Source organism: Mycteria americana, chromosome 8 (genome assembly GCF_035582795.1).
Source record: "Mycteria americana isolate JAX WOST 10 ecotype Jacksonville Zoo and Gardens chromosome 8, USCA_MyAme_1.0, whole genome shotgun sequence".
Taxonomy (NCBI): Eukaryota; Metazoa; Chordata; class Aves; order Ciconiiformes; family Ciconiidae; genus Mycteria; species Mycteria americana.
Genome location: NC_134372.1, coordinates 14,884,829 through 14,900,934, shown reverse-complemented (window position 1 = coordinate 14,900,934; position 16,106 = coordinate 14,884,829). Strand labels below are relative to the sequence as shown.

At 39.2% G+C, this 16,106-nt stretch overlaps 1 protein-coding gene across 2 annotated transcripts in view; it reads right to left on the bottom strand.

The window, feature by feature from the left end:
- GABRA1 (gamma-aminobutyric acid type A receptor subunit alpha1) overlaps positions 1 to 2,188 on the bottom strand; it is a 43,622-nt gene extending 41,434 nt beyond the window's left edge. For both annotated transcript variants that reach the window (XM_075510006.1, XM_075510007.1), the window contains exon 1: positions 1,953 to 2,188. The gene's annotated coding sequence lies outside the window, so the exon portion shown is untranslated. The remainder of the gene's footprint in view (positions 1 to 1,952) is intronic.
- Between the last annotated feature and the right edge of the window lie 13,918 nt (positions 2,189 to 16,106).

The following is a 16,106-nucleotide window of genomic DNA, read 5'->3' as shown; positions in this document are numbered from 1 at the left end:
AATTATGAGTTAAAGCTGCTGTCCCCAAACTCTGTGGCAATTCTTACTCAGTTTCCTCCTGTGCTGAAAATGTGACAAGGTGCCTCCATAACATTTCCAGATAACCAAGTGTAATCGTTTTTTGTTTGACTTGAACCAGCCCGAGTCCTTCCAAACCTCTTGGAAGGTGTCAGTGTGCGGTAATGTGATTGAGGAGACCGGTGCTTCCCTCACAGCCACTGCTTTGCTTTGATGTGATGGAAGCAACTTTCTTCTACAGCTGTTACTATTCTCCTCTTCCCTGAAATATTAGCATCAGAGAAGGAGTAAAATGATCAGATTCTGACTCTGTGATCTGCTGCTGCATATGCACACTAATATTTTCGTCGGGCTAAGGGGCACAATTCATAATCAAACCATGTGCTGACAACCTACACACCATCCCCTAAATCCCTACCAGTCTCTGATTGCTGCTAGGAAATATTTTTGCATTAGCAGCCTTCTCCTCCTCTCCAAATGTCTCCCGTCCTCTCTCCAGACTCCACTGAGTTACTCTCAGTTTACCTTTGAGTAACAAGTAACACAACTCAGAAGGTTTCTTTCACTTTCTAATAAACCATAAAATACAAAGTTAGCTGGTATTTGTGGAATCGGTGTTCCAGATTCAACTGATTGCCCAGGAGATGCTGCAGGTCCCTTTACATATCTATATACTGTGTGATGGAATCCAGTCGATTTTTAGTATTCATTACATTAAATAAGGGCAACAAAATACGAAGCCTGTATTTTCCCCCAATAGTGAATTGGAGTTTTTTTAAATGCCTGAGAAAATTAAACACTGTACATGGAAATGCTGTTGTACCTTTAAATAAAGCTACCCCAAATCACTGCACACTCTCAGGGACAATTTAAATCAATAAAATATCATTACAAAGCGGTATGTAAGCAATGAGATATAATTAATGCGTTTATAGGCAAATGATCGGCAGATCAGCACTGAGTGGGGCTGAGCTAATCTAACTGGATAGGAAGGAGCTGGATGTGGCAGGAAAGTGTGGATAAAGATCTTCAGGGACGAGACTGCATCTTAACTTGCTCAGTGATCAGCCCCCTTACAAAGGGAAAGGCAACATCTGTGGCTTCAAAAATCGCCTTCTCCCGGTCCTGCCAACTTCTGCCTTTGCAAAAGGCTCCTCGGGATAAAGAACGGAAAGTGAATTATTCTGAACTATCTTGATCTGTTGAGCTCCACGCCCGTCCCCCTCCCAACACCACCCCCCGCTTCAATAAACCCAGACAGGCGCTATAAATCCTGGAGAAGGAAAGTTTCTTGCAGCTGGAAAAAGCAAATGTTAACAAAGACTTTCAAGGAGCGTTAAACACCGCCAGCTCCCAGCCCCTGGCCTCCCCCAGCCCGCACCGCCTGTGAAACCAGCTCTGGTTTTCCCATTCAAAATGGGAGAAAGAGCCACGCTTCTGGGAGAATTTCAGCAGCTCCCACTGGGGGGGGGGGGGGGGGGAGGAGGGGGGTGCATTTTTGACCCCCGCTGAGAGATTTGCCCATCTCTGAGGCGCAAATCGAGACTTGTTTTCCTCCCGGCATTTCAACTTTGTATTTCCCCCTCACCCTGAGAAAGACACCCCTCCCACCGCCTCCCTCGGAAAAAAAAAAAAAAAAAAAAAGCCCCAAAACCAAAAAACCTTTTCCAAGCGACCGGTGGAAATCAGTCCACGCTAAAAAATAAATAAATAAGATAAATTAAAATGCCCATCGACCGCTGCGGATTTTCAAGCTGGAGGGATAGGAAAAAATCACACCGACCCGGCGGTACCTGCGGAGAGAGGGGAGAGGAGCCGCCTGCGCGCCTGGACGCGGTGCCCGCAGCCGGGAGCGCCCGGAGGGGTGCGGGTGTGTGCGCGTGTGCGTGCGTGTGTGTGTGTGTGCGTGTGTGCGAGCGAACAGCCGCCCTTACCGGAGCCCCTCGGGCACGGGTCCGCGGCGCCGCTGCCCGGCTCTGCCGGGGATGCCCTCCCGCCCGCGCGGCGCGGAGACTGCGCGGCTCCGGCTCCGCCGCTCACTCCGCCTCGGCCATCGCCGGCGCCGCCGCTGCTCCGCTCCTCCGGGTTTAGCACCCAAATTTCTCTTCCCAATATTCCGACCGCCGCTATACAACAAAAGCTTTCTCTTTACCAAGACAGTAGTAATACGTCCCAGGGTAAACCGGATGTGAAATAGGCTGTGACTTCATGCCAGAGAGATTTTATTTTAGAAAGGAAGGTGGTACCAAGCTCTCATCTAGAGACCAATCCGCCCATTTTTTATATGCAGCACAATTTAACTTCCAGTCCTCTCGCCCTAATCCCTTTCTCTCTGGCTGCAGACTCAAATCCTTCTACAATCTGCAGCATTATTATTATTTGGGGGGGAGGCTGCACGGCTGGGGGGAGGCTGCGCTGAGAATCTTAGGACACTTACGGTTTACAAAACAAGTCTATATTAAGGGTCGTACATCAAAAATATAACCGATCTGCGTTAGCGTTCAACCTTTGATCAAATATTTAATCGCGCCATAAATATGAATGAAGGCTAGCTGGAAATGTAGAGGATGCAGCACTGCCTATAGGCTGCATATACCTATAGAGACCAGGCGGTAGCCTATGGATGTAGCCAGACGGGGACAGAGACGCTGTGCAATCCTAATTAAACCCAGGTAACGTGCATTTTGGGCGAGACCCGTAGGAAATCAGCTCCGGGACCCGGTGGCTCTCCCACACCTTCACACGCCTTTTAGCGGTAGGTGCCACGTTTGCCCGGAGCGGCCCCGGGGCTCCGCCGAGGGCTGTGCTCGGGGCTCCCAGCCCCCCCTGCCCCCGCTGCACCACTCTCCCACGGGGCCGCCGGGGACCTAGCGGCGTCCCGGCCCCCTCGGTGCCCCGCAGGGGACTAAAGCCGGGGCAGCCCCCGCGCCCCGCCGGAGCCCGCGGTGGCCGCGCCCGGCTGGGTGCCCGCGGCGGGAGAGGCGCTCCCGGCTGCCCCTCCGGGACATGCGTGGTGGCCGGCCCTGGCCCACCTGCGGGCACGAGGGGCACAGTTCTGCCTGAAGTTAACGTCAATTTAACCCCCCCAGCGACCTTCCTCTCCGCAGGTGTGAGCAAACTGGGCGAGCTCGGCGGGTGCCGATACTTCTGCGGAGAAACAAGGAGAAAGTTGGATGCATCAGGTACGGAGAGGTGTCGGCTATGCCGGGAGAGCGTCACGCAGCCGCTCACCTGCCCACCACAGGTTACCGTGGCTTTGGCTCAAGGCACCTTTCGTCAGCTCCAAGCCTTCTGCAGAAATGTCAGACACTGCTAACTGCCACAATCACAGCATGGTCAGCTGTCTTGGCTCTGTTTAGTGTAAGGATAAGATGAACTCCTCAGCCAACAGTATCTGTTACTTACAAAGCACTACCAGCATCCATGGGGTGGAAAAAATCCTTATATTGTATGCACCTACTGGATTTCCAATGCTGTCTACTTCCCCTCTTCCCCTCTCAATGCCATCACTGATCTAATTTCTGTTCCCTCCTATGGTGCTGTTCTGAGGGAGGTCAAAATCCGTATATTTTGTCAGAGATAACCTGAATTGGTATCCTATGTTACAGTTAAACTATCTGTTGCAAGCTTTATCCAGATTTTTAAATCAAATATTGCACATTCTACACATCCTCACAAAATACATGATTTGTTTGTCTTTGTAACAGCATGAGAAGGATTTGATGTGACCCAACAAACCAATGACATTCATAGCTAAGGCTGGCAATAACTTCCAAGGTGGCAGTCATTTTGGATAAGTGCCTGACTTGTAACAGTCTAAACGCTGCAATGATTTCCCTAAGCACAAGGAAAATAGAAATTTTGTTTATCAAAGTCCCTTAGTGCACCAAGTTCACCCAGTCATTATGATCAGCATTAAATAGCCACAGGTTATTTTAAAGACTTGCAACGGACTTTTTGCTTAGTTTCCTGACATTTCCAATGTAGTTCATCGCATTTTGATTTGAAGTTGTTAGCAGTGCACAGAAAAGCAGGGAACAGAAAAACCTACTGACTTCCCAAGGGAATTATAAGTAGTGACTTTTCAAATCACTAGCACATAGACACACTCTTAGTGGTTAGAGGTATTTGCCAAATATGCAATGTTTCCACCTTCATTTGCTCTTAGCTAACATAATTTACTATGTTTTTATTCTTGCACTGAAGCATGAGAGAGTTTTGCTTAAGCAACAAGTAAGTTGACATCCTCAGCTGAGTTTGCAAAAACAGCACAAGGGATTTTTATTAAAGTACATGAACATTGTGTGGCTGTAAAACCACTGAGAATCCTTACCCTGTCACTAGGGAATTAATTGTCTGCAATGACCTTAAACTATTTTTTGTAGATTAATAATATATGTTTGCAAGAATAAATAAATGTTCAACATAGCTCCAGTGTTTCATTTTCCCCTTCGTTTCTCATGAACAAAGAAATTATAAGTACATTTGCTGTATGTTTGTGTCTGTGATAGGTAGCTAGACAGACAGATGGGCTGAAACGTGAATGATTGAATGGATAGAAGTTCATGTACCTCTGTGCACTAAAGTCCGAGCAAGTGGGCAGCTGAAGTAGTTTCAGAGCCAATGAGACATAACCTTGCATCCTATTTTTTTCTTCTTGACTTATTTTAAATAGTATATAAACAATGGTAACTTTTTATTTTAGTAAAGTGTCAAAGGTTACACAGGGTGGTCTTTGCCTCCATGGACACAACTGCCATGTGCCAAAGGATGAAATGTTTTTCTGAGCTCTCCCTGGGTGAAAATATTGACCTAAAATTGGAAGTTGCTCATTCTCTCTCTAATTCTCATCTGCTCAGAAAGTAGGACAAAACTATTTTTCCTCCATGGCTGAGATTCCTGTCCATCAGTGCTCACACATAACCCAGATTTTCCCTTTTCTTTTCAAGGCTGTTATCACAGTTATCAGTTATCACAGTCATTCCATAGTAAACGCTAAAAATATTTGAATGTAATCAAACAAATAGGCTGTTTTATGATGGATTGTGGTAACAAAATAACTGTCTTTTCAGAAAAAACAAACAACTATAAAAGAAAACATCTAGTCTTTTAAAGAAAAATATAATTTGTTGTTACCAACAGGAATGTTCTTTTGAAGAACAAGTTCTAAGTGGAGATACATGTCTTGCAATTCTTACTTCTTCCCTTTCTCATCCAAATTCCACTGACCTAATCCAAACACCACTAAGAGTAATGCATTTATCAAATAAGTCCATCTGTGGGTTTCAGGCTCCTATCTTAAGAGGATATCTTTGAAAATCTCAAGCTATATATAGGAATGTGTATATTACTAATGAGTCTTAGGGTCATATGATTTCATTCTTGAATGAATTGTTTAAATGAGAAAGGGAAGATGCATTTGAGCTCAATGTCCCCAAGTACCTCGGTATTAGGTGATGTGCATCTCACTGCATGGTTTTACAGTCACATTTGGAAAATGAAGATGTCAAGAAGACCTAAGTTTTTTTCAAGCCAGCTTTATGACTCCATAACATTTTCAAAAGGAGGCTATGTCATTCATGTTGCAAGGTAGTGTAGAGCTAAATCCTTTAAAAACAATATTATTAAATCTAAACAGTCAGCCAAAATTAACTTGGCACATATTACTATGTGCAACGCTTTGAACCTTGATGTTAGTGCAAGTGATTAGTAGCAATGAAGTTAAACCAATTGAATCCTATTTTGGTAAAATAAATTTATTAAATGATGGATTAAAATTGACATAGAGAAAGATTTTTAAAGTAGTTAGAACTACTTTTGCTTTTGAATTTCTAGTAAACACTTTTTGAAATCTGGCCTATTCCTTAAGTGCCTCCATCCTCTCTCTGTATATATATATACATAACACATATAGAGAGTATTTATATAAGTCACCAGGGAAGAATTTTTTTTCAGTGTTGTGTTTTTTATAATGTTGTTCTTTGTGTGTACAAAATATACATATGTTTTCTTTTAGTTTAGGAGCATATATAAAACAACTGAAATTCCACAGCAGAATGCTTTGACACAATGTGTCCTGAATAGCCAAGGGATTTGAATAAGCAAATGAAACTCAGAGATTTACTGGCATACAGCAGATCAGATAAAGAATTAAAACAGAAGGACCATCTGCTCCAGCTTTGAACTCTGTTATTTACAAGTCCTGCTTGTATGATTAAATGGAAATATTTTGTTAAATGTGTGATTTGAATTTGATTTCTAATTTAATGTTTTTCAAAAATATATTGAAGAATAGCTATTGACCCTTTGGTAGACATAACGAAATTCAGTTGCTTAACTTTTTTTTTCCCTTTAATTTAGAGCCACAGTCAAGAAAACAGGACATATAATTGTCAGCTAGTGTTTTTATAAAAGGCAAGTGATGATATAAAAAAAAAGTTCACTCTTGTTATGCCTCTTCCATTTTACAGCAAGGTTCTATCCATTGCCTCTTTCCTCTTCAAAAAATTAGTAGAAAGAGAACTTCCAGGGAAATACAAATTAGAAACTTCATGAAAACAAGTTGCACTATTTTCAAAGTGTCAATCTGAGATACAATGCCCATTAAAGACATATGAATGTTCTTTCTAGATCTGTGTTGAAAATTGAAAGTGGCACTTCTTTGAACCCATTATCTATTAAAAATGGAATAAAGATGTAAAATAGCTGATGCCCAGAAACTTAGAGATAATGATTGTCTCTTGAATTTTAAAGTCTCCAAATACAGTATTTCAAACAGAAAACCCAATTACCTGCAAGTTTCTCAGACTTGCTAATCCACAGAGACAAAAATTTATTATGCCTTGCCACGCTGTTGCCAAACATCACCATGAAATTCAATCTGTAAAGCCAGAAATGGAGGATTCTTTCCTAGATAATGATAGGATTTCTTGTCTGATGTCAGAAAGGAAGAATGGGATAATAATCCCTTTTCTAAAAAAAAACACTGTGGAATTAATGAAAACCACCAAAAAGAACAAAGGTCACAATCGAGAGCTTGTGGGGATTACAAGAACCTGGTAAATCCAGTGGTGATCATTGACAAGATCTTTTTCAGGAGGCTTTTCCTGCAACATCTGGATTTATCTATAGTGGAATACAAACACCATATATATTTATCTCCTGTGCTCTAACTCACTGCTTCTGATGAGGTGAAGTCTTGACTAGAAACCTACAACCTCCTGGAGCTTTCATAGCACCTTTAGTATAAATTCAGCACACCTTCTACAACTAGGAAGCTCTCCCCACAAAGAGGGAGGAGTGTGCTCTTGTCATCCTGGTGTGGATGTCCCTTCAGAAATAAGAAAATAATTTTGTGGCTCACTGTCCTTCCTGCTCTGCATTTGGAAGGAAAGGTTTGTTTGGGACTCAGACCTTAGAATTATGACTTGTGGTTTGATATACTTAATGACAATTTATATTCCTATGGACCAATGAGCTAACCTGTAATTTCATGTTTTCTTAAGCAACAGTATTGATTCATAATGATGATTTTTCCTAAAATCGGATAGGATAAAAAGCTATGTAAGCAGAAGTTCTAGATTATTCCAAGTTCCTGAAGGTTGATATGTTTTTTCCTTTTAAAAAATTATCTAACAATACAATGTTTAGTGCATTAATAAGCCATTGTTAGTTATTATTTGTGGATAAAGAAAATAAGTGACTATGAAAAGAATGTGAGCAAAGTAAAATACATATTTACAAAGATAAGAAACAATAAAATATATTTTTAAAAATTAAGAAAAAAATCACTAGGGAAAAATTCAGTTCACCATTGTCCTACTATAAATATTTGCCTTTGATTGAACTAAAAGATGTAGAGTCAGACTATCTCAGCCTGAATTCAGAAAGATGCTTAAAATGTGTTTAAATCCATCCTTCTTCAGCCAAACACTTAAGAATCCACTTAATGCCACAGGTCATAAATATTCTTAAAGTTAAATGTGTCACACTAGGCTGAATTTTGCTGCTTTGCTGCTTTGGAACCCAAATACCCTGCTGACTTCTTAGGTGACCTTAGACACATTTAATTTCTCTCCCTGTCTTGGTGCCTTTATCTAGAATGAGAACATTGCAACCTGTGAAGTTCAATTAGCCAAAATTCCTGTAGATTTCAGTCAGTGCAGTACTAAGCTGAAGCCTTCTTGTAAACACTGTTTGGAAACCACAGAAAAATTTGTAAAGTAAAGGTAACACACGCATTATTAGCTTGTCAGGTGCTGGTTCCCACTGTTGTTTAGAAGCACACGGTGTTTGATTCATCCATTCCTCCTACTCCACTGCCTTCCTCACTTCTTAGAGATGGTGACAAGGAGGCTCTTCAGATGATTTCATCTGCCAGTTGGACACACTGTATGCTTCCTGACTGCTGATGTTGTTGCATGGAGATGTACTTGCTCAATTGCAGTACACTGTCAAAGCACTCTTGCATGCACTGTCCTGTTCTAGAGTTTGAAGTCTGCTGTAGAAACAGCAGAGTAAACATTTAAGAGATATTCAGATTTTCAAATTTAGTTTTTGTGTGACCTGCTTAGTGCTAAAAATCCAAGTGTAGTCAGGCATAGTAAATATAGATGAGGAATACAGTGGCATAATCATAAACAAAGTGAGGTTGTAATGGTGTGATTTTGTGCTTAGCTTTTGCACTCATCTCTTTTAAGGTCTTTATCCAAAAGATACTAACACTATTCTTCTGCATTTTCCTTCCATTTTAAAATTATTTATGTTTGGGTTTATACCTACTGAAAATTACACAGACAAAACCTGTGTAATTTTCCCAGAACTGCTGTGCTGGACAATTGAAGGTCCAGGTTTTAGTGGCAGACATTTACAGGCAATATAAGAGCAGAGTAGGCTGTATGCAAGCTTTCTTCTGGTCCAAGGCTCCTAGTTTCTATGCATTTGGCTTCTAAGGTGGGTTCTTCCTGATTTCTTCTGTGGTTTATGTTGCTTGTTTTTACTGTTATAGATTAAAACCTGATTTATATGTTTTGAATTTCCTTGCAGAGCCCCCAGTGTTAGTCAGGCAGAACTGAAATTTTGATGTTGGCTAGAGAGCTGCTTGATGGACTTTTAATTTTTTCTTGCTTATTGTAACATACTGATTCAACTACATTTTCCTGTTCCATTTATTTCATTCATGGAAATACACCTCACAATTGTTATATTTATATGCCAAGCTTTGCAACATGAAGTCTCCATTTACAATAGTTTGCATATGTAGTTGTATTATACTAGGAAATCATTGTTTTCATTCAAAAGCAGCTGATATCATTGCTGGGCTATAGAGGCAAAACCCCAAACAATTAAAAATTGGTATTTTCTGGACATTATCAATGAATGTAAATATTAGTTAGAATTGAAACTGTGTTGTAATCTAAATCTGTGCTTTATTCTAAGGGAGAGCTATAACAATACCTTTCTGAAGGTCTCTGATAATCCAAGGTGATCCAAGTGACATTTTAGAATGTAACCAATAATTTTTAATGTTGAATAGCATAAGCAGTTTTGTAGGTGTAAGGATTGGCTCCCCAGCACATGTAAACTGGCACATCTGTGCTGAGTTCAGCTGGGTTGTTGCAGCAGCTGTGGATCTGGTCCCTGCCTACTACCCAGTTTAAACAAACTAAGCAATTGCTATAAACAGCTAGGCTTGCTCAGGTAGTATGTGAAAAGGCAGTCAACTTAATATGAAGCCATATTTAGCATTCATAGTCTTTACTTGCTGCTTTCATAAAAATATTAGTGTTTACTTAATATTTGTAGCATGGATATTGGTGTGCACTTTTACTTCTTTTGAGATTCCATGTACCAATATTAATTTTTGTTTTAGACTTCAGACTGTTACTTATGAAAATTACGAAACGTGTCTACATAGAAACAGTGCCTCTTTAGTCAGTAGTGGTTCCGTAAAAGGAAGTGTCGAGTCTTTTCTCTCTTTTACTGCTGCCAGTCAAGAGCAAAGCAATTGGGATTAGAACAATATTCAGGCTAACAGTCGCTGGCGTGACCTGGAGGGAAACTACTTTTTCACTTGAGTTTAGTTCTGCTGTGGGGAAAAGAGCTCTGTAGTTTTGAGAGTAATTCAGTGGCATGGTTGTGGAACCACCTTCTCGATTACCACTGGCTACCCTTACCGAAGGGAATGAGAGTGCACAGGCTCTGAACAAAGAAATATTATTAGCCATATTTCATGGACTGACAAGAAGGTTGTCTGACTTTCTCATTTTGTGGTAAGGTAGCAAGTAAGAGTCAGCTGTTCACTTTGAAAGTAAAACTCTGCTCTGCAGGTCATTAAAGGCAGGGTTCATCAACCCATCTTCAGCTGTGACTAATTAATTTGATCCCTAAATTCTCATGTAGACACCATTTGCAATCAACAGAGTGATAAGATGACTCAGTTTACTTTTTTTAAGAGATTGTTGAAATGGAATGAATCATTTTTCAGAGGGATATATCCCATTCTACTAGACAATGCTAATAAACATTTAGCTAAAATCTTAGTTACATAAGTGTAATAAAGCATTGTAAAGTCAGGCCTGTAGAATATTGCTGCTGTTTTGTAGCAGTTCTGGAGGGTTGGGTTTTTTTACAGTTTCTTATTTGTATCTGATCAATTGAGAGTTCAAGAAAAATATCCAACACAACAGTACTTTGATACCGAGCCAGGTGTGATACTGTGATGATCTCCTCCACTCTTTCAGGACAAAAAAACCCAACCATATTGGTATATGAGATCACTTGTCAAGAGTGAAAATACTTTCCTCACTGCAAACAAAAAGCAGTGTTATTCACTAACATATATAAGTCAAACAAGAATTTGAGAGGCCTAAACATTGAAACGGCTTAAGTCTGTATCATAAAGCAACTTGCCATTTTTCTTATCAGTAGTCTGCAGCAAAATCTTTAATCACTTTTTAGTGGTGTGATGAACCTCTCTCATCTGTTAGCGATGCCAATGGCCTCCCTAACATGACTGCAAAACATTTTAGGCCTCCCTAAAATGACTGCAAAACTGCTGGTATTTTCTTTGATTACACATAGTGATTTGCTCTAGTAGCTAAAATATATCAAAGCATGCTTTGCCTTGGATAACAAAGAAAGAGAGTGAAGGCCCATTTCTAAAGACAGTGATACAAACTAAACAAGTGGGACAGCAAACCAGCATGTGCCTGTAGATACAACTGGTCAGTCAACAAAATTGTAGTTATTGAAACCTCCTAATGCTAGATCCTTGGCAGACAGCAACCAGAAACAGCTAAGCCTTGGACTCCACCCCCTCCCCACAAAGAAGCAAAATGGAAGGAAGAAGTAAAGAAAGTCTTCTGAAGGCAAAAAGTTCACTAGCACAAAATAGCTGCTGTACAAAGTAAGGTCTGTCAAAACTGCAAATTTTGTTGTCATTTAGGAGAATCAGCCCAAGGTGCTTATGGAAATAATTCTGTATATAATTTATATTTTTCTACCAATTTTTTCTTCAAAGAACAGAATATGCACTCTTGACACTTTTCCCCCCACAGTTTTTCCATTAACTTTTTCTTGTTTTATCCTTTCGTTATTCTTGAAACTGAGTAATATAGAAAAAATTTTCAGTCACCTAAGCAACTCAAGCATTTTTCCCTGGTTTTGAAATACATTTCCATCCAGCATAATAATTTCTACTGTCTAATGCTAAAACTTCTTTTCCATGAATATATTGTTGTAGACACCCACAGGAGTGGGTAACAGGTTGTAGTTCAGATTTTCCCATTAAAGCTTGAAGGTTTTTATTTTCTAGGTAGCATAGGAGGAATGCACATATTTTAGAAATTCTTGCAATCTAAATGCTGAAAAATAATCAAAATAAGAATATACTTCAAAAGCAAACTTGAAGACTTGATTCCATGAGAGATCCACCACCTTTAAGGTAACAAAGAGGGTGTATTCCCAGTTGAGTGTGGCCCTGTGGCTCATGCACATGTGCCGACATTGTCCCTGCACTGTAGGAAAAACCCATTACATCCTACCAAGGGAAGATGCCAGGAACCATCTTAATCCTGAATTCAGCAGGGCATCTGGGGATTTCTTAGATACTGCTAAAAGGTATTCATGATAGGGATTCATAAATGGGATAATTAAAGCAGCAATTGTATTTTGATTGCTGCTTCTGACCTGATGAGTACTTACTCATAGTAACAATGTCCACTGTAGAAAAGCACTGGAGTCAAAGATAGCCTTATTTAGCAACTCGTTATCCAAAAGATGCATTTATGCTAGTGTTTTATTTGTATTGTGTGGCCTTTTGAAGTAAATCTGGCTATTCCTAATTGCTGCAGTTTGGCTCACATTAAGGAGGAGTCTTAGAACATGGAAATTCAAATCATTACAAATGAAACACTATCAGATGATAGTCTCCAGGTGAGTATCTGATATGTTCCAGTAGCTAATGGATATTCAGCCCATGAGGCCTGACTAGAAGTAACTGTCTCAAAATGCATAAAGGTTGGGTGCTGATCCACAGCATCAACTGTTTTGCTATAGGTTTCTCTATCTACTGCTTTATGGTACTTGATAATGCAAAGCCAGTCTATGATAATTAGATATTCATCATAAATTTTATTTTGTATTAATTCACTTTGCCTTTTGCTGTGTATTTGGGACTGATATTATAGATATTAGGCATGCCAATATCCATGTGTCCAACCCTCAAAATTCTTTTAGGTGGTGGATCTGCATATACCCGTGTATGGTTATGCCAGCGATGTGTTTCCCTGATTTAAGATGTTGCCTGTTGCCTCCCTGCTAGCAGCATCCTATGGAGTTCTGTCTTCCCTCCCCGTGTCGTGTCCCCCCCCCCCCCCCCCCAAGAATAGGCCTTGGCTGTGTAGAGTAGTCAGTGTTGTCTGAATCATTAGATCTGCTCATTGTCCTAAGCATATTAACTCAATAGAATTTTCAGTAGGGTCCTAGTATCAGTTTCATTTTTCCCTTCCCTGCTGTATGCTGGCATTTTTATGTATATTATTAGGAAAAATGAGATTAATCATGCAGATTTATTGAGCAAATACAGTTGAGCGTTTGGGCAAGACTCCTTTAATTTGTTGGGTTTTGATTTTTTTAAAATAACAAAAAGTACCTTTTACAAACTCAGACTGTCTTGATAATTATTTAAACCAGCAAAGTCAAATACTAATTATTTAAACCAGCAAAGTCAAATACTCGGAACTGTTGGCTCATCCTCTCTAGCAAGTCAAGGAATTTACAGTCATGTAGCCTATCTTGCACCATACTCCCACTCCCCTTCTGAAACAGACCTTTCAATTTACCTTATCAGAGTAGGACCAAAGGTTCTTCTGTAGAAGTGGGGTTATGGAGAATAACCTGTGAAGTCATGTAGTATGACTAAAGAGCTAGAATTGATACCTCCAGTTATTATAGTTGTGTCAGTGTGTACTGAGAATCAGGACATATATTCAGCAGCAGAAGAGCTTTGAGTACAGTTTGAACAGTACAGACCATTATCAGGAATAAAATACAAAGCCATTTTTGAAAGCTAAAGAACTACCTAGCTTTTTCTCTGTTAACATTTGCATGATTCTATAAAATCATTTATGTAACTAATTAATGATTTATTTGCATGACTTAGAATGCCACCCCCCTGTGAGCTATTCTCCCATGTTGTGATGGGGCTTGGGAGGAGAAAGGTTGGATTTTTCTTGTCTTCCATTTGTCTCATCAGAAATATGAAGAAAATACTTTGATTCTTTGACAAAACAAACACCCCAACAGCTTCAGCACCTGACAATAAACATCTCTTAAGCACTGGTCTACAAATGCTATGAAAGTATCTGTTCTTAAGCATGTTAGCAGTGCCACTGAATTCATCAAGACTGCCTATTGTATATTCCTGTGCCTTTTTAAATAGAAGGACTTTAAAAAGTTTTCTCAGATGTTCTGTATTGGATATTGCTATAAGGGTTCTCCCCCTGAAAATCCATTGACAGAACTTTATATCAATGGTAAGATAATTTATCTTTCTGACTGTGTAAATAATCACTAAAAAGATCAACTACTACAAGAAAAAAATGAAAAGGCCATTAATTTGTGTTCTAACATATATTTCAATTTTTATATAGCAAGCACTAGCCATTTAAATACTAACTGTGACTGAGATTATTTAAATAATTCAAACTGGGAAAAAGAACATAGCTTACTCCTCAGCAAATTGATTGTCTACATGTACAAGCTATTGTCAGAGTGGGACATATTCTTGAAAATAATCTGATAATGACACTGCTCGGAAGTAGAACATTTAATTAATATGTTTCTTGACCTCAACCAGATTTTATAGGGCTACAAAAAGGTATGCCTCATCAGCTCTTGGACTTGAGTAGGTGCATGCATACATTTGAAACTTAGTCAAAGCAAATGTTTAGTGAAAAACAGTCTTGGATTGACACAAAACTGAAGTTGGCATTTCAGTGTGTAATATGACAAAGTATTTTAAATATAAAATTTCTTCAGCTATACCTTCTAGAATATTTATTGTATGTGTATATTTAGATATAATTTTATTTACTAGTGCAAAGTCAGTGTGAAATAGTGTGTGCCAAAAGCTCAAGATTAGAAGCTTAGTTTTAAGTCATCTTTAGTGAAGAAACACAGGTTATACAGTTTCACAACTGTTAGCCTGTTTTATTTCTTTTGCAAGTTTTCAGTTATTCAAAATATTATACAAAAATAGAAAAAGGATGCACACTAAATATAATTGCTCTTATACAGTGAACAATACTGCTCCCAACAATGAAGAGAATAAAATACTGGTTAGAAAAATTTGTGTGCTAAAATAAGATTGTAAATTGGAGTACCATTCACCCAAATAGATTTTGCAGAGTTATAAAAAGAAACAGTTTTTGCAATTAAGGTGAATGAATGCATTTATTTCAGTATACCAAGTTAACACCTTCAGAGCAACTTCTGTGACAGAAAAGCTATTTAAAGAACCACTGCAATGAAGAATGACTGACAATGTGGAGCAGTACAGAAGGGACCTCATTAGTTTTTTACAGGAGGAAGAAATTGGAAAGCTAAAGCTTTCAGAGGGCAAGAGTCAGCCAATGTAACAAGGAAGTCCTTAAAAGAACTGTGTTTGTTCACTTATTACATAGCAAACATTGCAGTTGAAAGTCAAGTGAGAAGTGTCTCAAGATACTGTGGAGAGATGTGAAATATGTTTGTAAAATATCCTGTCCTCACAGAATTATCTGTTACTGAATTTAACATAAAAACGCAAAGATGCAGACAGGGCTGTCCTGTTAATGAGTAATAAGCAAATACTTATTTACTATAAGACATTCTTGTTTGATAGTAATGATGGTATCATGGTAAGAATTAAATATCAACATCTGATGCTTTTATGTCACTCATACAGTAGAAATAAATTGGAAGGTTTTTTACGCAGTAATTTGGAAGCTGTGCTTTACAGTAGGTGGTGAAGCTATTAAACAGTAGTAAGGATCCAGGTATTTCAGATAACTGTATTTAATCTTCATTACAATTAGTAAAAAAAAAAAAACAACAAAAAGCCACCACAGAATTAAATTTATGTTGAAGCTCTTTAAATTTGCTGGGAAATATGCTGGATTCTTCCATTGTTATAGCCACATAAGAGGTTTGTCCAGTAGAGTGACAGGGGACAGGCAATTAATAGGAATGCACAATAGGCATGGCCTGTGCAGAGGGGTTTGTGCTTCAGCAAAGGAGCAGGACTCTACAGCCTTGAGCTTGTCATAACAATTGTGAAAACAACTTGTGACATCTGAGTGTGTGCATGCATTCATATTTATGTTTAAAGCATACAACCAGGAGACACAAACCTGTCAAGGTAAAGAAATTTTGTAACAAAAAGTGTACCAAGAAAAAGAAAAACAAGGCTTGCACAGAAAAGAATAAGCAGAGGTATAGCACCACAGCAGGAGAACCAAGGTGAAACATAGTCTTGATGTAGCTATTGTTCCTTTGAAAATACAGGTAGCTGTGAACTAAATTATAACATGCTGGTCCTTTATACA